At 38.2% G+C, this 25,538-nt stretch overlaps 1 long non-coding RNA gene across 2 annotated transcripts in view; it reads right to left on the reverse strand.

The window, feature by feature from the left end:
• The window catches only part of LOC122682662, a 223,484-nt gene extending 201,738 nt beyond the window's left edge, over positions 1-21,746 (reverse strand). Inside the window, exons 1-2 of one of the 2 annotated variants that reach the window (XR_006337470.1) lie at positions 21,348-21,746; positions 20,057-20,325 (exon numbers count right to left, since the gene is read on the reverse strand). This is a non-coding gene — a long non-coding RNA (uncharacterized LOC122682662). Of the gene's footprint in view, positions 1-20,056; positions 20,326-21,333 lie in introns of both variants that reach the window. The other variant, XR_006337471.1, reaches the window with a different exon arrangement.
• Between the last annotated feature and the right edge of the window lie 3,792 nt (positions 21,747-25,538).

The following is a 25,538-nucleotide window of genomic DNA, read 5'->3' on the forward strand; positions in this document are numbered from 1 at the left end:
GGTATGCTAGCCTCAAAATCATTTTGGGAAATAACACCTCTTCATTCTTGCGATCTATCTCCCCCTACCCTAATTCTCTTTTCACCTGTGTCTAACTTCTATTAATCCCATTGACTGGGTTCTTAATTTTAGTTGTTACACTTTTTCCATTCTCCAGTTACCACTTGATCCCATTGTTTTACCATTGTATTTCATTAATTAATATTTTTACTGATTATTTATCCTGATTATTTTAATATCCATGTCTGAATATCTGGATATCCTGTGTGAGTCTATTTTTAATACTTATTATTTGCCCTTGATTATTAGTCATCTCATCTTTTTGTGTGTTTTGATAATTTTTTGTGCTGAGCATTGACTTTGAAAAACTGTGGAAATAGTTTGAAACTCTGAACTGTTCCTTTCATATCAGCAAATTTCTTAATGAGAAACATAATTCAGATTTCAAGGTCCTTTCCTTGGATTTTCACTCTCTCTCCAGTCCTAGAGTTGAAAATTCCTACTGTATTGATATTGTCTTGTCAATGTTTTCAAGATTTTTAAAAAAATATTGAGTTTGTCTAGTTACTCCTAGAGAGAGAATTTTTCTAAAATTTGTTAGTATGCTATTGCCAGAAGGAGCACTGATTATGTTACTGGATTTTAATTTGTGTTTTCTTTATTTCAAAAGAGTTGAACATTTTTTAATAAGCCTATCAGCCAGTAGGTGTTTTCATTTATGCATGTTGCTATTTATTCATTTTTTATGGATCTGTAGAAATTATATTATCATATAGATTTTTATTCTTGTTGTATTTTAAATTCTTTCTCTCTAGTTACAGTTCTTTTTATGCTTAATTTGCTTTGATGAACTTAAGTATTTTTAAGGTAATCATATTCACCAATCTTTTCTTTTTTGAGCCTTTTATCTTATTTAGAAACTCTTTCCCTATATCAGTATTATAAAGATATTCTTCTATATTTTTCTCTAATAATTAAAAATTTTTTCTTTTAACTTTTGTCTTAATCCATGTTCATTTCATGTTTGTGTGTGGAGTTAAGTAAAGATCCAATTTCATTTACTTCCATATGAATAAATATATGTCTATCATATATGTTTTTCATATGTTATAAACATACCATTTTATATTTTATAGTATACCTTTTATTTTTTAATATTTACTATTTATTTGACTGGGCCAGGTCTTAGTTGGGGCACTCAGGATCTTTAGTTGCAACATGTGAGATTTAGTTCCCTGACCAGGCATGGAACCCAGGCCACCCCTGCATTGGAAACAGAGCCACTAGACAACAAGGGAAGTCCCTATAATATACCTTTTAATGTAACACTGCATAAATATGCCACAGTATGTTTATCCACTCATCTATTGATGGGCATTTAAATTGTTTCCAGTTGTTGCCTGTTACAAATAAGGCAGTTGTAATATTCTTGTCCAGATTTTTTTGTGGACCTAAGTCATAATTTCTCTTAGGTAAATGCCTAGGAATGAAATTGCTGAGTCATAGAGTGTTTAACGTTTTAAAAAAAGCTGCCAAAGTGTTTTCCCAAAAAGAGGTACCATTTACACAACTGTCTGCAATGTATAAGAGTTGCTCCATATCCTCACCAATACTTGAAATTGTTAGAAATTTTAACTGTAGCCATTTTATTGCTGTCCAGTGGTGTCTCATTTGTCTTAACGTGCATTCCCCTGAAGGCTAATATGATGTTAAGTATTTTGTCATGTATTTATTTGCAATGTATCTTCTTTTAGAAAGTACCTTTTCAAGTCTTCATTATGTTTTTTGATTGAATTGTCATCTTATTACTGAGTTTAAAAGGACTGACTCTATTCTGGATTATATATTCTGGATATAAAGCCTCTGTCAGAGGAATGTGTTGATAATATTTTCCTCTAATATGTAGCCTGCCTTTTCATTTTCCTAATGGTGTCCTTTGAAGAGCAAAAAGTTTTAATTTCAATAATGCCTAGTATATCACTTTTTGATTTACATTTAGTCTAAGAGATCTTTTCCTACTCCAAGGTGACAAAAATTTTATCCTGTATTTTATTCTAAAAATACTGTAGTTTTGGCTTACCTTTAGGCTTTAGGATCTATAAATTCTGGTTTATGGCATGAGGTAGACATAATTTATTTTTTAATATGACTGTCCAGTGTTCCCACCATATTTAATGAAAGCAATTTTACTTTTCCATATAATTACCTTGGAACTTTTCCCAAAACTCAGTTTACCATACGTGTGTTAGTTTTTTTCTAGATTGTGTTCTGGTCCATTGATCTATATGTCAGTACTTTTGTTAGTATTGTATTGTTGTGATTATTGGAGCATTATAGTAGGCTTAAAATCAGATAGTGTAACTCTTGCAACTTTATTCCTTTTTTAAATCATTGACTAGGATGTCATTAAATCATAAACAAGTGTGACAGCATTGACATCTTAATGATACTGAATCTACCAATCCATGAGCATGATATAGCTCACCAGCTCTCTTTAAATTTCTCTCAGCAGTGTGTAATAGTTTTCAGTGTAGAGATCCTGCACATCTTTCATGAGGTTTATCCTAGATATTACAGTTATTTTTAATACAATCACTTAACCTTTTTATTTGTAAGATTCCTGTGGCTCAGAGGTTAAAGCATCTGCCTGCAATGCGGGAGACCTGGGTTCAATCCCTGGGTTGGGAAGATCCCCTGGAGAAGGAAATGGCAACCCACTCCAATATTCTTGCCTAGAGAATCCCATGGATGGAGAAGCCTGGTGGGCTACAGTCCACGGGGTCGCAAAGAGTCGGACACGACTGAGCGACTTAACTAACTAACTAACTAACCTTTTTATAATAACTTCTAAATTATTTTATAAGAGTTTTAGATTTATAGAAAAATTATAAAACTAGCACAAAGAGTTTGCATAAACCCCACACCCAGTTTGCCCTATTATTAGCTTCTTATTTTAATATGGTACATTTGTCACAATTAGTAAATCAAGACTGATGCATTATTGTTAACTACAATTTTTGCTTCACTCTGGTTTCCTTAGTTTTGAACTAGTGTCTATTTTCTGTCACAGGATCTCATCCAGGTGCTATATTATATTTAGTTGTCATGTCTCCTTGGACTTCTCTTGGAAATTTACTCTTTACTATGTTCATAACATTATGTTTTCTTTCTTCAAAATGGTTGATGTATTAGATATTCATATGTCAAAAAGTAGAATACATGTATCCTTTCAGACCATGTTTTTCTCTGGGTATATTTCTAGGAGTGGAATTGCAGGGTCATATGATAGCTCTGTTTTTAGTTTTTGAAGGAACTTCCGTACTGTTGTCCATAGTGGCTGTACCAATTTATATTCCCACCAGTAGTGCAGAAGGGTTCCCTTCTCTCCACGCCCTCTCCAGCATTTATTGTTTGTGAATTTTTTTTGATGATAGCCATTTTGACTGATATGACATGATTATCACATTGTAGTTTTGATTTTCATTTCTGTAGTAATCATCAATGCTGAGCATCTTTTCATGTGCCTTTTGGCCATCTTCTTTGGAGAAATGTAGGTCTTCTGCCCATTTTTTGATTGGCTGGTTTTGATGATGTTAAGTTTCATGAGCTGTTTATAAATTTTGGAGACTAATCCCTTGTTGGTCACATCATTTGCAAATATTTTCTCCCAATCTGTGGATTTATTTTTGTTCTGTTTATTGTTTCCTTTGCTGTGCAAATGCTTTTAAATTTCAGTAGGTTCCATTTGTTTATTTTTGTTTTTATTTCCTTTATTCTGAAAGACAGGCTGAAAAAGATATTGCTACAATTTATTGACAGAGAGCATTCTGCCTATGTTTTCCTCTAGGAGATTTATAACGTCCAGTCTCACATTTAGGTCTTTAAACAATTTTGAGCTTATTTTTGTGTGTGGTGTTAAAGAATGATCTAATTTCATATTTTTACATGTATCTGCCCAGTTTCGCCACACCATTTGTTAAAGAGATTGTCTTTCCAACATTGTGCAGATCTTGCCTCCATGTCATAGATTAATTAGCCCTAGGTGTGTGGATCCATTTTTAGACTTTCTATCCTGTTCCCTTGATCTGTATTTCCATTTTTTTGTGCCAGTACCATACTGATTGATGACTATAGCTTTATGGTATCGGCTGAAGTCAGGGAGCCTGAATCCTCCAGCTCTAGTTTTCTTTCTCAAAATTGCTTTCAGTATTTGGAGTCTTTTGTGTCTCCATACAGATTTTAAGATTTTTTTGGTCTAGTTCTGTGAAAAATAGCATTGGTAATTTGATAGGGATTGCATTGAATCTGTAGATTGCCTTGAATAGTATGTAATTGTAATACATACTATCTTTTGTAATATGGTACCTGATCTCACCTAGGTACCATATTATATTTAGTTGTCATGTCTTGTTAGACCCCTCTTGGGAATTTACTTTTTAACTATGTTCATAATATTATGTTTCCTTTCTTCAAAATGGTAGATGTATTAGATACTCATTTGTCACAGAGTGGAGTTGGATGCCTACCTCACACCATGTACTAAAAATGTATCAGTGACATAAACATAAAAGCTAAAGTTACAAAATTTATAGAAGATGACATAGGACTAAATCTCCATGAATTTTAATTTGAAACGTGGACTCGCATATGACTGAGCAACGAGAGAAATAGTAGAGAAACTGGACTTTCATAAAATAAAAGCTTTTGTTCATCAAAAGACATTATCGAGAAAGAGAAAAAAACAACCTACAGAATGGGATTAAGTAATTGCAAATCATGCATTTCATAGGTGTCTATAAAGAACTCTTAAGCTCAACAACAAAAAGATTTTTTTAAAACTTATTTAAAAGTAGGCAAAGGATTTGTACAGACCTTTATCCAAAGAAGTAAAAATGGCCAACAGGCACATAAAAGGATGCTCCACATTGTTAGTCATGAGGGAAAACAAAATTCATAGTGAGGCATTAGTTCACACCCACTGTGATGTCTGTAATGAAATATATAAAAAATAACAAGTGTCAGAAAAATATGGAGAAATTGAAACCCTCATACATTGCTGGTAGGAACATAAAGAGGTTTAGCCAGTTTGGAAAACAGTTTGACAGTTCCTTAAAAAATTAAACATAGAATTACTTTATGAGCCAGTAGTTCCACTCCAAGGTGTATACACAAAAGAACTGAAAAAATACTCAAACAAGTACATGTACACAGAAGTTCATAGCAGCACTATACACAATAGCCAAAAGGTGGAAAGAACCCAAATGTCCATTAGCAGAAATGGACAAACCCAGTGTGATATATATATGTATGTACAACGGAATGTTATTCGGCCTTTAAAAAGAGGCAAGTACAACACAGTTGAACTTTGAAAACATGGTGCTAACTGAAAAAGGCCAGGCACAAAAGGTCACACATTGTATGACTCCGTTCGTATGAAGAATTCAAAGATACAGAACCTACATTGGTGGCTGTCAGAGGCAGAGTTTGGAAAAGTAGGAGGCAACTACTTGGCACATACAAGTTTTCCTTTTGGGTGATAAGAATGTTTTAGAACTAGACAGAAGTGGTGGTTGCACAACATGGTGAGTGAACTAAATGCCTCTGAATTTTTCACTTTTAAATGAATAATTTTATGTGTGAATTTCACCTCCATAACAAAAAAGGGGAGACTTAAAAAGTGATAGAGCAGTGATGGATAAATATCCCTATCTCCAGCTACTTTGAGAGAACCAAGCATGCAATAGGTACCAAATAAATGTCATTGAGTAAATGAAAAACTGCACTTGTCTTTTAAGCACAGCAGTTGTCTCTCATAGCTGGGCTGGAAAAGTGTCTAAGTTTACTTTCAAAAAGAGTTTCTGAGCTACAGTCATGGCTATAGTAGAAATACACAAGCCAGTTTCCCCAAAGGACAGAAGATGGACCCAGGTTTTGGAAGACAACATTCTCCACCATTTGTCATCTTTACTTTTGGTAGAGAGCTGAAATTGTTGACTGTGTCTCACTAAGACCCCTGATACTCCTTTGCCTCCCACCCAGCACACTTTATTTACCATATTTACAAGAGTAGACTTTATTCACCATATTTACCTGACTAGTTACTATACAAACTCTATGTGCAGCAAAGCTCAGCTGTTTGTAAACCACTGTGAGTGGTGCAGAGTAACTTTGCCAAGAACCTCATGAATAGTATAAGACATAGCAATATAGTTATTCAAAATCCATAGAAATAAGTATAGTAGGAACCGTAATTACCTTCCATTCTTTGTTTTGTTCAGCACTTATTATGTATCAGGCACTCTAAATTGTACTTTTAATACATCATGTAACTGAATTTTCACCCTGGTGGTCCTATATTTAGAGGAAGAAGCTGAGGCTTATAGAAGTCATGTAAGAAGAGGCAGAGCAAACATTTGAACTTGGACATTTAAACAATGAATGTTGGCTTCATTCTGTTTTTTGCCAGTGTGCTTCTTCACAGAGTAGAGTTGATAGTAACTAGTGGCCTCACTGTTCTTGTGCTGTCGGTTCTTTGACCAGAGCGAAAAAGACTTCAAGTTTAAACAAACCCCAGGCAAGGTCTCTGATAGCATTAGCATGGGTCACATGCCAACCTCCTGGCCAGGTAACAGAATACTAAGATCAGATGTGTATTAGATTAGGTTGACCCTTGAACAATGCCAGGGAGGTTGGGGCTGGGGGTGCCAAACCTCTGTGTAGTCAAAAATCTGCATAAAATTATATGGCCAGTGGCTAGTTGATAAAGAATCCGCCTACCAAGCAGAAGACACAGGTTTGATCTGTGAATCAGGAATATTCCCTGAAGGAGGAAATGGCAACCTACTCCAGTATTCTTACATGAAAAATCCCATGGACAGAGGAGCCTGGCAGGCCACAGTCCATGGGGTTACACAAGAATCGGACACAACTTAGCAGCTAAACAACAATTCCATATCCAAGTGTCCACATCTACAGATTGGTTGAATCTGTACTACATAGATGTAGTATGAGTGCGTGCTCAGTTGTGTCCAACTCTTTAAGACTCCATGAGCTGTAGCCCACCAGGCTCCTCTGTCCATGGGATTTTCCAGGCAAGAATACTGCAGTTAATTGCTATTTCCTCCTTCATGGGATCTTCCCAACCCAGGGAGCAAGCCTGTGGCTCCTGAATTGGCAGTCAGATTCTTTACCACTGAACCACCCGGAAAGTCCACATAAATGTAGTAGTATAGTACATATTATTGAAAATCTCTGCGTATAAGTGGACCAGTATTGTTTAGGGGTAAGCTGTACTGTTACTTTCCTAAAGAAGGTGAGGACTGTTTGGGGAATCCAAAACAAGAAAGCATGCTACCATCTCACTTCAATTCAGGCCATAGTTTAAAAGACATCTGCCAAATAACACCATCTGTTAAAAACACAGTATGATAAGCATAGGAAAAAGGCACTCCATTTGTTGGTCAATAATGTAATGAAGAGGGCTCCATTCTATCATTAGATACTATGATAGAATGAACCAAAACTTAGGATGCAGTGGTTCTAAGTCCCAGCTCAGTCACTTTCTCTCTCTCTGTAGCCTCAGGTAAACCCAGTTTGGGCCTTGATTTTCTACTTAAAGTTATAACAGTTGCCATAAATAGTTTTCAAAGGCCTTTTCAATGTAGGTAGCTATGATTTTCTTGGTCTAATCTCCCAATTTTGGAGAAAGATTCCTGGATAGCCATGTATGGGAAAGCCTTTTATTGCTGTTTTCAGTTCAAATACCTCTTTTCTAATCTTTGTTTGGCCTTGCAGTGCTGGTTTTGCTTATAGTACCATAAATTCTTTAGTTTTAAGGTCTGATTTTCACAGTGATCACGGGGGAATGTGTGTATTCTGTGCAGTGTCCAGCTTCACCCAGCCAGAACTTCACAGAAGGAAAATGGAAGACAGCATCATTGTTCAGTACACTGAATCAGAATGATAGAATGAAAACACAAATTTTAGCTTCTTCTGGGTCAACATAACTTCAAAGTAGTAGAAATTTGGTAATTAGTTTCATTAGATGGGAGTTTATTAACCTTTTACAAACCATCCCCTTTGATAAACCTAAGTATCCCACATCAACCCGCAGAGTTTCTGAAACACAGCCTTGGTTGGTCAGGGGAGGTGGGGAGAGCCTCACCTCTTCCTCCCTCTCACCATTCAGAGTCACTGAAGCGCAGAATTTAGACCCTACCTTCTGTAGATGACCACTTGGCAACATTTGTCAAGCTTTACTTTCCCTCAGTTGTATCATAAAACTTATAAGTTGCTTTTTAATTTCCAGTTATTAAACTACAACATTGATTATGCTTTTATTAACCTCCTCATCCACTCCATCATCCTACCCACAGAAGGGAGGTTCTGATATGCCTCCCTAGGAAGAAATATCCTGCAGTTGAGGACTACAAGTAGACCACACTTACTAGTAATTTTCAATCATTGCAGCTCCACTTTTTCCTTGAAAAATAATCTTCACTTATTACAGCTCTACTTTTTCCTTGAAATGCTACTTTTGTCTAAATTCCTTAAGGTCACTTCTGAACCTCAGTTCCCTTCATAAATTTGTTATGAAAATTGGGGAATCATTTGTATAAAAGGCTTGGCACAGTGTCTAGAATATAATAAGTGTTAAATGAATGTTAGATAAAGTCAATCAAAGCTGCTGGGTACAGTTGTACAGGATGTGCCCTACACGACTCCAGGGGTTGCAAATCAAACCACAGGTAAAAGACAGTCCCTGGAATTGTGATATGTGGAAAACAATAGATAAGTAGACAAAAATACATAAGCATATGGGTTACATTATATATATAATATTATGTGTGTGTGTGTGTGTGTGTGTTCCCAGTGATATCTGTGAATTGGCTGAGCAGAGGGTGTCTGATTTACCAAGACTCCTTGTCTGCTCCTGGTGTATAGTATCTTCAGCAGAGCCAGGAAGTCCCAGGCAGCCAAGTATGCAGTCTCAGGCCAGCAGGATCAAATCCAAATGGTCTCCCAAGCCAGCTCTTGAAAAGGAACAGCATCGGTGACCCAAAATGAAAGGAAGTATAGAACTGAAGCATTCAGGAAGAACCACGTGAGATCTTCAGCAAACTTCCCAGGCTTCCAAGGAAAGTTTATGTCATTTTAAATATCGGTTGTTTGGATTGGGATTACTATGAGAGCAACACGCTGCCGTTATTGTGAAGACCAATGCCCAGAGGAGAGAAGCTCTGTTTGTTTGGACTTGAAGTGAATGCCTGCCTTGCAGCCTGAAGGCTGTAAGTGTTTCTTAATCAGTGGATGCTGGATGCTTCAGTTACTGCTGAAGACATGTGACCACAAAAACAATAGGAAAAAATGGAACAACTTGAGGAAGCAGAGGCTAGAGAATGTTCAGTTCGTCACAGGCTCCCTGACCATGTGTTTTATGGCATGAAACACTCAAGTCAGAATGTGACATTAAAGAAAATAAAGGGAATCTATGACCAAATAAATATCAGTGTGAAGGATTCTTATTGAGCTACCTAGTTAGAGGAGCTCACACACCTCCAATTAGTGAGAAGTGTATTTCCCAGATGCGATCCTCTATGCCCAGACTAACCACGTGTGAAATGATATCACTCACTTCCCTTTCCTACTCACCTAATTTGTTGCTACTCGGTGGTTGGCAAGATTGGCCTTTCTCAGCAGGAAATACCTAAGCTGCTCAACTCCATTTCAAAGGACATGCATTGCTTACCTACTATGTGCTAGATAAACCAATGTGAATAGGACAAAAATAGAAGTAGATTCCCCACTTCAAGGAGCACACTGTCCAGTCAGAAAAGCAAGAAAAGGAAAAGATTGCAAAATGGGAACTATATACTCCAGTAGAGATGCTAATATAGTCCTGCCAGAGTGATGGGCAGCAAGAAAGAAAGAGAAAATAAAACACTAAATGTCCAACTTATACTAAATTTAAACTGAAGAACCTGATGACATCAAGAAATTTTGGATTAAAGCAGAATCTTTAATCCAGGGCATCTCCAAGGGAGAAGCTCATCTGTTTGAAAAAAAAAAAAAAAGTTTTTTTACTTGAAAAATAGTTATTTACTGTATCTATAGAGTAAAATCACTTTGTTTCAGTCATTGCACACATGATTAATTAGTCGATGAATAAGAAAATCATGCTTTAGTGGAATCTCATTTATCTAATGAGCTCAACTTATTGGGAGACAGTGTGTCCAGATAATATCTTTTTAAAAATGTCTGCCTGCCCCCCAGCATTATTCTCTATAAGAGGATCCTTTTATCCTTCAGTGGTCATCACCAGCTTCAAATGAGAGTAAGCAAAAATGGTTGAATTTGAGCCTGAGTAAATGACAGGTTATCTTCCTGGTTCAATATGCCCTCCATGTTTTAAATAAAGATGTAGTTGAAAAGATAAGATTGGAAATTTAAAAATAAAGCTGCCAATGCCAGGTTTAGATATGGATCTGAAAACATAGCTCCTTCTGTACCACCACCCCCAGCCCCCACCACCCCACCCCCGCCCCAGGACACTCATTGGTTTAGCCTGTTTTGCAGATTGTGTCTTGTTCTCAACTACTGCTCCAAACAGTTCTAAGAATTCTGTGAATGATATATCCATATGCTCTCAGAACTTGCCACTTTTTGCCTGGACTGAGTAGCAGAACCTGGTTCCTTCCCTGTGAACTAAGTACTTTGGATCTGAAGATGTCAAAGTGAGTCTTAGGAAATCAAACTATTAGCTGGCCACTTTAAATAAAAATGTTAACCTTTATCAAGTACCCACTGTCAAACCAGGTAGTTTTACTCATTTAGTTATCAAAGGATAGCCAGGTAGGAGTATCCTTTAGGCCCATTTTTCAGATAAAGCCACTAACTTGTACAAGTCAGATGGCCAAGAAATAGAGTAGGATTGAAAACCATGTCTGTTCACTTCTTGGAAACTATTAAGCAGGTGAAGACAACAGAATTGAGATCCTGGTATTTTTCATCCAAAGCCTGATCCCTAAAGAAAATAAACACCTCAATTGTTTTGAGTCCCTTTGAGATGCTACTTAATATAAAATATTTGCTTAGAAAAAGACTCTGCTATTAAAAGATAACTCAGCCTCTCCACTACCAGGAATAGGCTGTCCATTACATACAAGGTCTTATGCTGGGGAACAATGGGTACAGACTTGGGAGCCCCGTGATTCACACTCTCAACTAAAATTGAAACAGTCATAGGCCATTGACTAGCTGTCCACATATACACATGACAAAAGTGGGGCAGATTCAGTTATTTATTAATTCACCAAATATTAACTATGACTGTTTCTGAATATCTGAGCCTGTATTTACTTACATGAAAAATAAGGACCAAAGTGTCCTTGCCTGCTTCCCTAGGCTGTTGTAAGGATTCATTTAAGCAATGTGTAAAATTATTTGGATGATTATAAACTGCCCCACTACCACATGCTTCTTATTACACTGAGGCAGTTCCACACAGAGGTTTAGACCTTCCAGAGTTTGATTCCTCTACTGTGTAACCTAGGGCAATGTGTACTCTGGTTATAAACCACTCTCTCTCTCCCTTTAAATTTTTAAAAATTGAAGTGTATTTGATTTACAGTGTTGTATTAGTTTCAAGTATATAGCAAAGTGATTCAGATATATATATGTATGTGTATATATATATATCTGATATATATATAAGGGTTATATATATTATATATATAATTATATATATTATAAATATATAATACGTATCTGACTCTTTGTGATCTCATGGACAGTAGCCTGTCAGACTCCTTTGTTCATGGGATTTTCCAGGCAAGAATATTGGAGTGGGTTGGCATTTCCTCCTCGAGTGTATCTTCCCAACCCAGGGATCAAACCTGCATCTCCTGCATTGGCAGGCAGATTCTTTACCACTGAGCCACCTGGGTGTGTATGTATGGTGTATATATATATATATATATATATATATATATATATATATATATATTCTTTATCAGATTCTTTTCCATTATATGTTATTAGAAGATGTTGAATATAGTTCCCTGTGTTCTACAGTAGGTCATTGTTGTTGATCTGTTTTATATATAGCAGTGTATGTGCATATGTTAATCCCAAATTCCTAATTTATCCCTTCAGTAGCCATGTTTTCTACGTCTGTGAGTCTATTTCCATTTTGTAAATAAGTTCATATATATCATTTTTTTAGATTCCACATATAAGTGATATCATATGATATTTGTCTTTCTCTCTCTGACTTAGTTCACTTAGTGTGATAATCTCTAGGTCGATCCATGTTGCTGCAAATGGCATTATTGCATTCTTTTTTTATGGCTGAGTAATATCCCATTGTATATGTATACCACATCTTCTTTATCCATTCAACTGTCTGTGGACACTCAGGTTGCTTCCATGTCTTGGCTAGTGTAACTGGTGCTTCAGTGAACACTGAAATAAACCCCTGTCTCTTAAGTTAACTTGACTGAATGTTTATTTCTTCACAGCAATAGTACATGATGCACACTTGGGGTATATGGGCTCTGGATATACATATAGCATCAAAACTATAGTTTCTAAGATAAAATTCCCCAAGGTACAATGAAAAGAGGATGCATTTGAACATCCAATAGATGAAATCCTGGCTCTGCCACTCACTGGCATGAGACCTTGGGTATATCATTCAAACTTTGAACCTTGATTTCTTCACCCATAAAATGGGTGTATTAATATCAGTCTCATAGAGTTGTCATAATAAATGACAATATGCTGTAGAGCCCTGGTATATTGGAACTGATCAGTTAAATCCTGTAAATGGAAGGTTGGATATGCATGGCTCCCTCCATTAATAAAACATAGCTTTCCATTTCCACCATGTCTTTAAACTTAATTCAAATTAGTGAAGGTAATCTTAAAGGTGCAGAGAATGGATAGGGAATGACTAGCTTTTGTCACCTCTTGCCTTCCCTATTACCTTCTCTTTGTTAACTGCTGTCTCATAGCAGGATAAAAAGGCTGGTACTTGGCCAGGGAACTTCAGCACTGGCAGAAAAGTAAAGCAATGGCTCTTTCAGATGGTCCCTTGTGAATGTGTCCTTAACTGTTAGGCCTCCAGGGGGGCACAGCCAACTCTTATTTCCTCCTCTTGTCCTTCCCAGGCAGCCACACCAGTGCGCTCTCTTATGTGCCACATATTATCCTTAGGAAATGTTCATGCATCCATTCCCCAACATGCAACACAGCAGCCTTCTCCCAGAGCTTGTACCAGAGCAGCTGGGCGATCCTTCTCTGGCCTTTGGTTTCTCTGAAAGGAGGCAGTCCCTGGGCTACAGGCCTTTTTTGTTGGGATTGACCTTTTTGTTTGTTGATTCATCTCTGAATCAGACATCAGTCCTCTAAATCCCCCAAACACAAGGTACACATTTCAAAGTTCTCCAACTGTTGTCATGAAACCTCCTTCCACCAGACTTCTGGTAAAACCAGAGGTCTGCAAACTTCTATAAAGATGAACCCTCCATTGTAGTGCCAAAGCAGCCATAGGTGATGTTATTTAAATGAATAGGGTGAGTGTCTTCCTTAGCATGTTACTTATGGACACTGAAATTTGATTTACAATGAATTTTAATTGGTCACAAATTATTTATAATTCCCCTCCACATTTTGCATTTAACAAATGTAAAAGCCATTATGAACTCATGACTGTACCAAACCAGGCAGTAAACCAGATCTGACCTGCAGATTGTAGTTTCTTGACTCTGGGTTACATGGTAAAATGCCTTCCCTTCCTCCAAAAACAAAAGAAAACCACAAACAAGATGAAGAGTCACACAAGATACAGGAACTCTCACCCAAAAAGCCTCTCTTGTCAGTCTGTTCATACAGTCTCACTCTCCACACTGTGGCCTTTTTTGATAACCTCAAAGGATGGGCTAGGGGAGGAATGGAGAGCAGTCTGTCAAGAGTACTAGATCAGTTTATTGGACATGTTCTTTAAAAATCTTCATATACATATTTGTTTCACTTGCCTTGTTCTCTTGAATCTATCATATTGACACCTCCATTGAAACAGACAAATGGAGGTCTTTCCTCAAAACTTGTTGCAGTAGTCATTTCAGTCATTCTCATCATTACTGCTCAGAATCTATCATGAAGAGGAAAAGAAAGAAATATATTTGGATAAAATAAATGGTGGAAATTGTCTTCTTATATCTCCGTGCTAAAGTTGTTGATTCATATTGATCAAGAGGAAGCACATTTATTCTGTTTTCCTAGCTGGGCATGTCTCCTCTGTCCTAGAAGTAGGGCTAAAGTGAAAGTCAGGGCATCTTTTTTTTCCTTTCCTCGATTCAGTCATTGTTAGGAAAGTTGGCTTTGAGGAATAATGGACTGTCTTTCATGTTGTGGTTTTGTCCACAGGAACAGAATCTGGCACTAGGATCAATTGTCATAACTATTAATATTTATGGCACCAAGATATTTCAACTTAATGTTGACTGATTTTTGCACATTTTCAACAGTGAGTTGGTTTTAAGTGTATTGAAGTAGCAAGTGTATATATATACTCCTATGGAGGCCACTTTTACTATGCAGATTACTTCAATACCAAGCATCTTTAAGCTTTGATTGTGTTTTTAACTTTGGAGACTGTAGGATTTACACTAAGGGAAAGGGAAACTCAAAGGGAAAATGATGAAGTCTGGGGTTTTATAAACCAATGTCCTTTTCCTTTTGAAAGTGTTACTCTGTTGTAATAAAGTCATAGTACAGCAAATGGATATTAATGTGCATCATATCAAGAGAACATTTTTACGTGAATACTTGTCCTTTAGAGTTACATAAGGTCTCCCTTCTAACAAGTTCAAAGTATTGATGAAACATGTCCTTATTCATTGGCTCCACATCTCAGAGGATCAGGAGGGTACAGAAATAATTTTTCTTTCATTTTTCAGGTGACTAAACTGAGGCCGAGAGAGATTTTGGTGAAAATAAGAGCACACAGCAGGTAAGAAAAGATTCAAATGTTACTTCACTTACAGACCTACAAACTCTTTTACTTGAGTGATGGTGAATATTCTTCAAAACAGGGCCATAGAACAACTTCTCATATGTAAATGTACTTCATGCAAAGCATTTTTAAGAATCTTATTAACATTCCAAACCTGTGAAGCAATAATAATATTTTCTAGGTTAGAACAAGAATATTCAGACTCAAAAAGACCTAAGAGATCATAAAGTTCTACTCATTCATTTTACATTAGAGAAAATGAGGGCCAGAGGGAATAAAAGATGTTCCCAGGTTATCCAGCTAATTGGAGGCTGAAAGACCAGGTCTTCTGACAGTTTATGACCTTCTCACTGGATTCTCGATGGCAAATACATCCCTCATTTGGTGCCAGTAGCAGACATCAATAATCAATCACCCTACTCTGCCAAGCCTAGTCACAGTCATAACTAAAAACTAGTTAGAAATTAAACCTGTTTGTCATCCATGATATTACAATGCCTAATATAATTTTTAAAGCTTTTTATTGATAGGTGCATAGAATATAGCAGGCATGGTACACATAGTATTTAATTGCAACCTCACAACAACTCTGTGCAGTTGGCACAGTTACAGTTATGGAAAATGAAATTCAAGGAGAGTCACTCAAGGTCAAAGTAGTGACTTGTAGTCACCTAGAAGCTAGTCGGTAGCACACCAAAGATTTAAATGTAGGTCTTTAAAAAATACACATGTATATATATATATATATACATGCACACATATGAATTTCACTTAAAGTTTCTCCATATCCCATCTTACTCCCTTTAATTATTTTTAAATTTTTAAAGAAGAATTGTAAATATTTCAAGTGTACAATATAATCTAATATACAAATATATTGTGAAATGATTACTATAGTTGAGATAATTAATGTATCTTCCCATCACAGTTATCACTTTTCTGAGTGAGATGAGTGTACCTGAATCTATTCTCTCAGCCTATTACCATTGTTCAGTACAGTATTATTAGTTATGGTCATCATTCTTCTATATTAGATCTCTAGACTTACTCATCTGGCACAATTAACAAATTTACACTCTTTGACCCAGCATCTCCCCATTTTTCCTACCCATCCCAGCCCCTAGTAACCATTGTTCTACTCTCTGCTTCTATGATTTTGACCTTGTTTTTGAGTCCACATATAAGTGAGACCATACAGAAATTTTGTTTCTATGTTTGGCTTATTTCACTTAGCGTGTTGTCATCCAGGTCCATCCCTGCTGTCACAAATGGCAGGCTTTCCATCTTGTTCATGGTCACATAATATTCCATAGTGGATGTGTATACGTGTTGTTTCCATATCTTGGCTGTTCTGAATAATGCTGCAGTGAACATGGGGGTAGAACTATCTCTTTGATATACTGACTTCATAAAGTGTGAATTTGCTGAATCATATGATAGTTCTTTTCATAATTTGGGGGGATATCACCATACTGGTTTCTGTAGCAGCTGTACCAATATACATTCCTACCAGTGATATACAAGGTTTCCCTTTTCTCTACATCCTCAAAAACACTGGTTATCTTGTGTCTTTTGATAATAGCCATTTTTACAGGTGTGATGTTACATCTCATTTTGGTGTTGATTTGCATTTTCCTGATGATTAGTGATGTTCCACACCTTTCGTATATCTATTGACCATTTATTTGCATTCTTGTAAAAAATGTCTATTCAGGTCCTTTGTCTGTTTTTACAATCAGGTTATTTTCTTGCTGTTTGAGTTGTTTGAGTTCCTTTTGTATTTTGGATATTAACCCCTTATTATATGGTGGTGGTATTGTTCAGTCTCTAAGTCGCATCTGACTCTTTGTGACCCCATGAACTGCAGCATACCAGGCTTCCCTGTCCTTCGTATGTGTGGTTTGCAAATATGTTCTCCCATCTATAGGTTGTCTCCTTACTCTGTTAACTGTTTGCTTTGCTGTTCAGAAGCTTTTTAATTTGATGCAACCAATTTGTCTATTTTTTTTTATTGCTGTGCTATGTAGCACACCCTTCCCCAAAAAATCATTGCTCAGACCAATGTCAAGGAGTTTTTCTGGTCTTATATTTAAGCTTTCCATCCATTTTGACTTGATGTTTATATATGACATGAGATAAAACCTATTTTCTTTCTTCTGCATGATATTACTCCTTTTTGAATACAACCTTTATCATCTTTTTTTTTTTTCCCTCCAGTTATCTTCACTTTGGAGAGGTGGGTTACTTTTTCCTTGCTGAATTTAACAGTAAGATCAGATGCTACAAGTTCAATGAATTGGAAACGCAAAACAATTCCCTATCTTTGCAATCTCCATTCAGTTGTTAACTTGCTGCAGGTTAGAAATGGCCTTTCTTGAAAGGCATATTTGGTGGAACAAATAAACTACCTTTTGTTAGGGATTTGCTGTGGCCCTCCCCCAGGCCTTACCCCCTCACCACATCCATTTCCAACTCCTTACACAACTTCCTCTGCTTCCCTGTCCTCAACTGAACATGAACAAATTCAGCCCTGCTGTGCCTGGCATTTTAAATGGAGCTGGGACCAGGCCAAGATAAAGTATTCCAGTTTCTTCTAGCAATTCACCAGCAAAAAGATTAAGAAGGATTTATAGCAATTTTCAGTTATATGTAAATGCCACCAGGGTAGCTTAAGAGATGGGGCATACATTCAGGAATCTTTTGCCTTTATCTTGCTAAGTCAAGTGGGAAAAAACAAAATAAAGACCCAGGAGAATTAAATATTATACTGCCTATCTAGTTTTTTTAGCTGTCTCTAAATTAGTTAATGGTAAATCCAAGTCTATGTGAGTAAAGTCCATGAAAGATCACAACAATTTTGCTGGACACATCAGTTTATCTGGACCCAGAAGTAAATCCACTGAGATGATCTTTCTTCATCAAACATGACCAGCCTCTGCTGACCTAGCTCAGCTCCTAGATGAGAACCTGGGAATTCCCTTGAATGCCTCATAATATTAGCACATGGCCTCATGTATATACATGCCTCATAATATTAGAACTTACTCACAAAAGGAACCCAGCTTTTAAACATTACTGGTCCTTCTCTGCAACTTCTATTCAAAGTCAAAGGAAATGAATGGCCTTAAAATATCCTCTTGAAAGAGTAAACTACATTTGTCTTCTAAGTAAAGAAGATGAAAACAAACATCCTTAGTGTTTGCAAATTGAGAACCAAGATTCTGGCCCCTGTGGCAAAAATGAAACACTTGGCCTGTTTCTGGACTGTATTTGAACAATTTCAGCCGCCTGGTTGTACCTGGCTTCTTAGAAAGATAAACAGTCTCCAGGCCCCCAAGGGTGTTGGCTGTGACGACTTGCTTTGCCAGTGTAAAAATGTAAGCTACCGAGAAGAGTTCATCCTATCCAAAGGCATAGGCTTTGTCAGCAAACAATTTGTCCTGCATCTTGTTAATACTGAGAGGTATTTAATGTAAACTCCGGATTATTCAAGCATTGTGCAGCATTTCGAAACACAGCTGCACCTCCTGGTGTCCTGTTGAAGTTCCCTTGTTGAGTCTCCATCGAAATAATGTAGCAGTAATGTGTTGGGAAGAAAAGGTAAATAGTTCTTGATTTCATAATTTATGTACAGCTGTGTTTGTAAGCACATGGTAGTCAGGGTAGGCGAATGCCGCTTTTGATTTTTCGATTCAGCTGTGTGGCTGCCATGATTCAAGAAGCACTGAGTCATGACAGACATTTTCAAGTGGAGTTTGATCAGCATGGACAGCCAATCTAAGTAATCAAAGTGGTTCATAGTAAGTGCTGTAGGAACCTTATACTGACAAGGTATTAGATTAGAGAAGAGAGAGAGCCCTTCTGTCTGCCTTCGATGATGCTGAAAGACTTCTCAGAGGATGGAACATGAAAGGTGGATACTAGGTGGCACTTCACTATGCAGAGATAACAGAGAAGACAGTTTAAGAGCCAGGCCTGATGTCTAATTGAATGTAAAGCATATGCCTTCACTTCCGTCTGCATCTCCCTGGTTTTCTCCTGGCTTTTCTTTCTATACCAGAATATCCTTCCTACACTTTAAAATCTGTCCTAAATCCTAATTATAAGAATTGTGTCCTTGGGGGCAGTAATCATAAATGTCTTCCATGATGTTTCACACACAATTATCATATCTGGTGTGTGATCTGAGTTGAGTGAATATTTACTGAATTAAAACTCAGGCCACAGTCTACTACTTGTCCTCTCCACTCACAGCCTACCAACCACTCATGTTTGCCTCCCATCTGCTGCCATTTGCCATGACTTCGACATAAGAAGTGATTGACACACGTCTGATGGAGGGATGGATGGAGCAACTTGGTGATGTTGGTGACAGAACAGTGCCCACAACTCTGTAACATGCTCACCTTATAACGAGTATCATTGTCTGCAAGTTCTTTGATTTTCAGACTAGAACTACAATACCCAGGCATAGAGCTGACCCTTCTTATGTGATGGAATCATCTCAGTACTGTCAAGTCAGGACTACCACCCTCATCATGCTATAGGTGATAAAACTAAGGCTCAGAAAGGGGAAATCGCTTTGCCCAGTGTTCAGTGAGATTGGGAAGTTGCAAGTCTGTTCAACAGTGAAGCCTTTATTTCATTCCATAGCAAACAGCAAATAGCATTCATTCATTCTTCTCCTAAGAACCTTCCTGACCCCATGTTGTGTAGAAAAAGAGGAGCAGAAGGAAAGTTGAGGGAAAAGGGTATAGACAAGGTGTCTCAGTCAAGGGTTGAAACTGGTTCATACATGCATAAATTTTCTCTGGGCTATTTTGTTGTTATCTGAATTGTTTCCCTACACCTCCAATGGCTTAATGAATGAAACAGTGCAGGCAATGCAAGTTTATTAAGTGAAGTCTAAATGGCAAGGTCAAAGCTTCTGGGTGGTATATTCCAGAATCATCTCAGAAGGACTTTTACTGTTGGATATGGTTATTCCTGCCACTGCTTACCAACTTTTGAGCATTTAATTGGGAAGTGTCTAGAAAATACCTTCCGTCTCTCAGTGTCTGCTAGGGCTGTAGGGCCATAGTACTGCCAGCAGCGTGGTGAAAACAGCTTAGTGAATAACAGATCTTGGCCAGGTCAGCAGCCGATGTGATTCCATCCCCTCAGGATACCCATTTCTTAGAACTGGACCATCTTCTGTTGATATTTTCAGGTGAGGTTTCATATCCATACTGGCTGGTACCTTTGTTATGACTGAATGATGAATAAGAATTATCAGAACCAGAGAGCTGAATGCAAGGTCTGGCTCATACCTAAGAGAAAGAGAAAAGAGACAGGAAGGTTCAACTTACCTGTTTACACAGGTAAGTCCTGCCTGGAATTAGAAGTTTAGGTTTTCAAGGTCTCTGTCTAGGGAGACAAGGATTTTAAAAGTCTTAAAGAAGGAATTTTCATGAATTTAAGTTTGGAAAATATTTGGTAAATTTAAATTTTAGTAACTTTACAAGTAAAGGGAGTAAAAAATATGTCTCTATCAAGATTTTTTTTTAATAAAGAGGAAATAAAGCCCAAAGTATATTAAGGAATTACCTAATTCAGGTTGAAATTAAGAGATAGCTATTAATTATTTTGTAAAGGTGTGTCTCACTTCTAGAAACAAACAGGAAACACATATTCTTTCCCTTCTTCCTCCCTCAGACTTCCCCTACCCAGTTCTGATCTATCTCTATTTTTTTTCCCTACATCTCTTTGATAGAATAACTATTAAAATAGCTTCTTGCAGTCTGACCTTCTTGCCAGGCAAAATCAATCCCTTGTGTTTCTCTGCATTTCCAATGGTGTTGCTGCATCACAGTGCATAGCAAGGAAAGTCACTTTGAGAAAAAAAGGACAATGAGATTCCTTGTACTAGGCCCAGTTCTTCTGTTACTATTAAATTAAGCTGTTTATCCAATTACTGCCACTCACATTTCTGTCTGGAGGCTGAGGGGGTTGCACAAGCCAACTGGGAATATGGCCTCTTAAGCCTTCCATTTCCCATACTCCTTCCTACATTACACTGTGGTAGAGGTGGCCTGAGTGAGAAAGGACCAGGTCCTCCCAGAACGGATGGGCCGTGAGGTTATTGGGGTATCCAGGGCCAACAGGGTATAGACTAGATGGCTTTGGACATTTATACTGACTTGCTTCCAAGGGGCTGAATAGTTTGAGAGATGGAGGAAGGGAGAATAGAGGGAAAGGAAGCAGTCCTGTTTCAACCCATTTTTTCTACACTACTGCAGCGTGAACTTTGAAAAATGCAAACCTGATCAGCCCCTGACCTGCTTACACTTACTGGACTCCTCTTGACTTCCGAAGAATCGCAGTGTGGCCGCAGTGTACTTCTCTGGTCTGGCCATTCTTGTGGATCCCACACTCCAGCTGTCCCAGGACTTGTTGTGCTCCCTCTTATCTCCTTGTCTTGGCATGAGGAGTCCTGCCTTGGCCTCCTCTGAATTCTCAGGCTTGTTTGGTTAACTCCTCTGCATCCGTCCTGTCTCACCTCTGGTATTGCCTTTCTCAGACCACCTCCTCAGATGCCATCATCACCATCATATCTGTGGTCTCTGTCAGGGCTTGGAAAACTTTCTCTGAAGACATGCTGTGTGTTGCTCAGTCACTCAGTCAGGTCCAACTTTTTGCAGCCCTGTGGGCTGTAGCCTGCCAGGCTCTTCTGTCCATGGGATTCTCCAGGCAAGAATACTGGAGTGGGTTGCCATTTTCTCCTCCAGGGGATCTTCCTGACCCAGGGATCAAACCTGTGTCTTTTGCATCTCATGCATTGCAGGCAGATTCTTTCCCACTGTGCCACCTGGGAAGCTACAGACAGTAAATATTTTAGGCTACTTAATCCTACCATTGATGCAGGAAAACCAGCTAGTGTACGTTCCAGGGAAATTTCATTGACCAAAATAGATGGTGGGCTAGACTTGGCCTGTGAGCTGTGTTTTGCCAATTCCTGATTTCAATTCCTAGAGTTTCTTAAGCTTCAGTCTATGATGACCCCAACCAGAAACCATTACCACCTAGGAGACAAGGACGAAGTCTTTTATCTCTGCATTCCCAGTGCCAGACACAAGGCCTAGAGCTTGCATGATGTGCAGTGGTCTTTGAGAACAGGTATGATTAGATACAGGACTGGAGAAGTCAAATCAGTCTATCATTCAATCTTCTATCACTGCTACACTTTTTCACAATTGGTCCTTTCTCGCTAAGACAGAATAGAAAATATTTTTTTAAATGTTTAAAGTTGTCTTTGGAGTTTGCTGGTAAGGAAGAGAGATTAGTTCGTAGAAAGCTTGTCTTTCTGTGTCCTTTGAAGGGGAAACAAGGACACGGGAAATGTCTTCCTCTCAATCTGTAGACCCTGAATAACTGGCTCTTCTAAAGATTCCAGATTATATAACTGATAAGCTTTCCAGCTCCCAGGAAACTGACAGAATCTGTTGGGCCTCATTCCTTGGGCCTGCACACGAGGGCCATCAGTAGTCTGACCCATCTAATATCTCGCTGAGACACATTTCTGTCCATTGCATCCTGCCATGTTTCTAGCAAGCCTGGGCAGTTCCAAGGCAAGCATTTCTGGCTGTTTTTCTAAAGCAGTGACAACTAGCTGTGTTGTTTGAAAAGCCCTGGATATCTGTGGGGAGTGAGGGAATTCCCTTCCCTCCCCTAGTAGTTCATAATCCAATGAACTTTAAAATACTCTAATTCCTCAATAAGCATCACAAGAACAAAATCCATATCCTGCAGCTGTTTGAAGAGGTAGAAGGAAGCAAAAGTGAGGTTGGCAAAAGAGTGAACTTTTGTTCTTTTTTCCTGCCAAGTCCACACCCACTTTCTCCTAGTGTAAGTACCTTTGTTTTCATGGGGAGAAACTCCTCTTACCCTCTCTCAGTTCATATGGTCTGAATGAGAGAAGAGCTCAGAGGTAAAGAATCTGCCTGCAAGGCAGGAGATCTCAGAAGTATGGGTTCAGTCCCTGGGTCGGGAAGATCTCCTGGAAAAGGAAATGGCTACCCATTCCGGTATACTTGCCTGGAGAATCCCATAGACAGAGGAGCCTGGCAAGCTACGGTCCAAGAGTGAGAGAAGATGAAGTACTGTGGTGCGTGGGTGGATGCAATAGTCAAGCCTAGCCAGTCTCTGTCTTTCATCTCCCAGTCCATAAAGACCGTCTCAGAGGAAAGATGCCTCTAACGCAGGCCAGTCAGATCCACTCCTGCTCCTTCTGATGGGAATCCTGGGAAGACTCAAGTGAGCTGAGAGGATAATATGTAAGTCAGGAGCAACTGACAGCCGCTTTGTCAACAGAGAGGGACGCAGAGCTGAGAGACAGTTCTGATGCCTCTGCTTGAGGCCATGACCGAGCCCCAACCAGAGCTTAACATCCCCCTGAAATTTTCAGGATAATGAGCCAATAAACTCTTATTTTTGCATAAGTTGGTTAGAGTCAGGTTTCCATCTCTTGTGACTACAAGAATCCTAGTAGAAAAAATGCTTACACACTCAAATCAAGTATCTCATCCTGATACCTTCTCTTGCAATAAGCAAGCATGTAGGTGATGACCCACTTTCTTGCACTGGGGCCTTTATAGACCTTAAGATGTATTGAAACAATTAAGGTTCATGAATTTAAATGCAGGAGGACTGGCCTCCACTGATGGCCAACATCTACTGGTCCAAGGTTAGAGATGTCCCTTTAGGTCATTATGAGTAAAGCTAGAAAAGGGCTCAGACCATATGATCTGGCCTTCTCATTTGATAAAGGATGAAAATGAGGCCCATAGAGAGGAAACATGTTTACTGACACTGCATCTGTGGTTCAGAGGCTGAGTCAGCATTACAATCTGTATCTCCTGACTCCCGTCCCTTTATGCTACAAAGTCTGTGGCCCAGCTGTTGTAACCTGTACTGTTTTTCCACTGATGAGAGAATATGATGATTTCCTTGAAGAAAGATAGAGCCTGTAACCGTGTGCTTAGAGAGGTGCCAAGTGAGGTGAAAAGAAAGCTGAACTTGGATTTGGAAGAGGTATGCGTGACCATGGGAAAGTCATTTGCTTCTTTGAAGATCTAGTTTCCCTGTTTCGGAAGATCAGGCATGGAATGAGCCCTCTTGATGTCTCCTGATGTTATGATGATTGAGTGATAGCATGCGTGTCAGAGTGTTCTCTGTGCTGTCAAGTATGGCTCTCATTCATTCAGCACATTATTGGAGGCCTGTACTGTACTGCACACACACGGCAGTTAGCAAACACTGATCCATGCTCAAATGAACCTTACATTTTCATAGGGAGACAGAACAAACAAAACAGAAATGTAACTTGCAGGCCAGAGGGGAGAAGTGTTATGGAGGGAAAAGAGCAAGGGAGAGGTACAGGGATACAGATATACCTGACTGGACAGGGAAACCCCGCTGAGGAGGTGACAGGTGAGCACCAGCCACCTCGGAGAGAAGAAGGACCAATCCTGCAAGTGAGGGAAGTCAACTCCTAGCTGAGCAAACAGTAGTCATTTGAGCCCAGAGATGGAAGCCATCCAACCCTGCTTTGTACAAGCCATCTCCCTTCTGTGAAATCATGGTTTCTTTGAATGCATCCCAACTTCTTGTATCTACTTGGTCAGCTAGTAAGCTGTGCTCAAATACATATCTGGTTGCATTTCCTGATGTAGCAAAAATAATAATAAATGGAGCAAAGAAAAAGAGACAGTTGAAGGCCCGGGAGGATAATTTGGCATACTCTCTCTTGAAGGAAATCTAGCTATATCATTTCTATCTTTCCCTACAGAATCTCTACTTTTAGGATCTCATACTAAGAAAATACTGTAATTAAGGATGTATGCAATGACTTAGCTAAAAAAAATATTCATTTATCTCAGCCTATTTATAACAGTTCAACATTTGAAACATCCTAAAAATCCATCTGTGGAAACTGGCAATAAAGTATGGTGTTTCCACCAGAAATTCCAGGAATGGCTCCATTTGGACTCACTTGGTTTATTAACTTATCCCTGAATTAGTCTCTATTACTAATCACTGTTTAGTAAGGAACAGTTCTATGGAGCCGATAAAAATGATACTGGATGCTTTTATCCATGTTTGTCAAAACACAATGCACTTAAAATAGGTGCTTTTTATTTTGTTTGCATTTTGTTGTCAGCAAAGTGTATTAAAACAAAACAGGAAAAGAGTTGTTCTATTAACATGAGAAATTTTTATTTGGGAAAAAAGAAATGACAAAATGACTGTACTACATTATCTGACATAGGCCATGTATGAGCTAAAGTAAAGCCCAGAATACTCCAAAATATTTTAACATGTTTTCTGAATAATGGGCTTATAGATGATTTTGTTATGTTTTTATTAAGGTTTTTTTTTTTTTTTTTTGGCTGGAAAAAGCAACACATGCTCCTGGTTTCAAAAGATTACAATACAGAATATAGCAAATCTATCTCCTTCAAATAACTACTTTTTTCACAGTTTC

The sequence above is a fragment of the Cervus elaphus genome, chromosome 24, assembly GCF_910594005.1.
Source record: "Cervus elaphus chromosome 24, mCerEla1.1, whole genome shotgun sequence".
Lineage (NCBI taxonomy): Eukaryota > Metazoa > Chordata > Mammalia > Artiodactyla > Cervidae > Cervus > Cervus elaphus.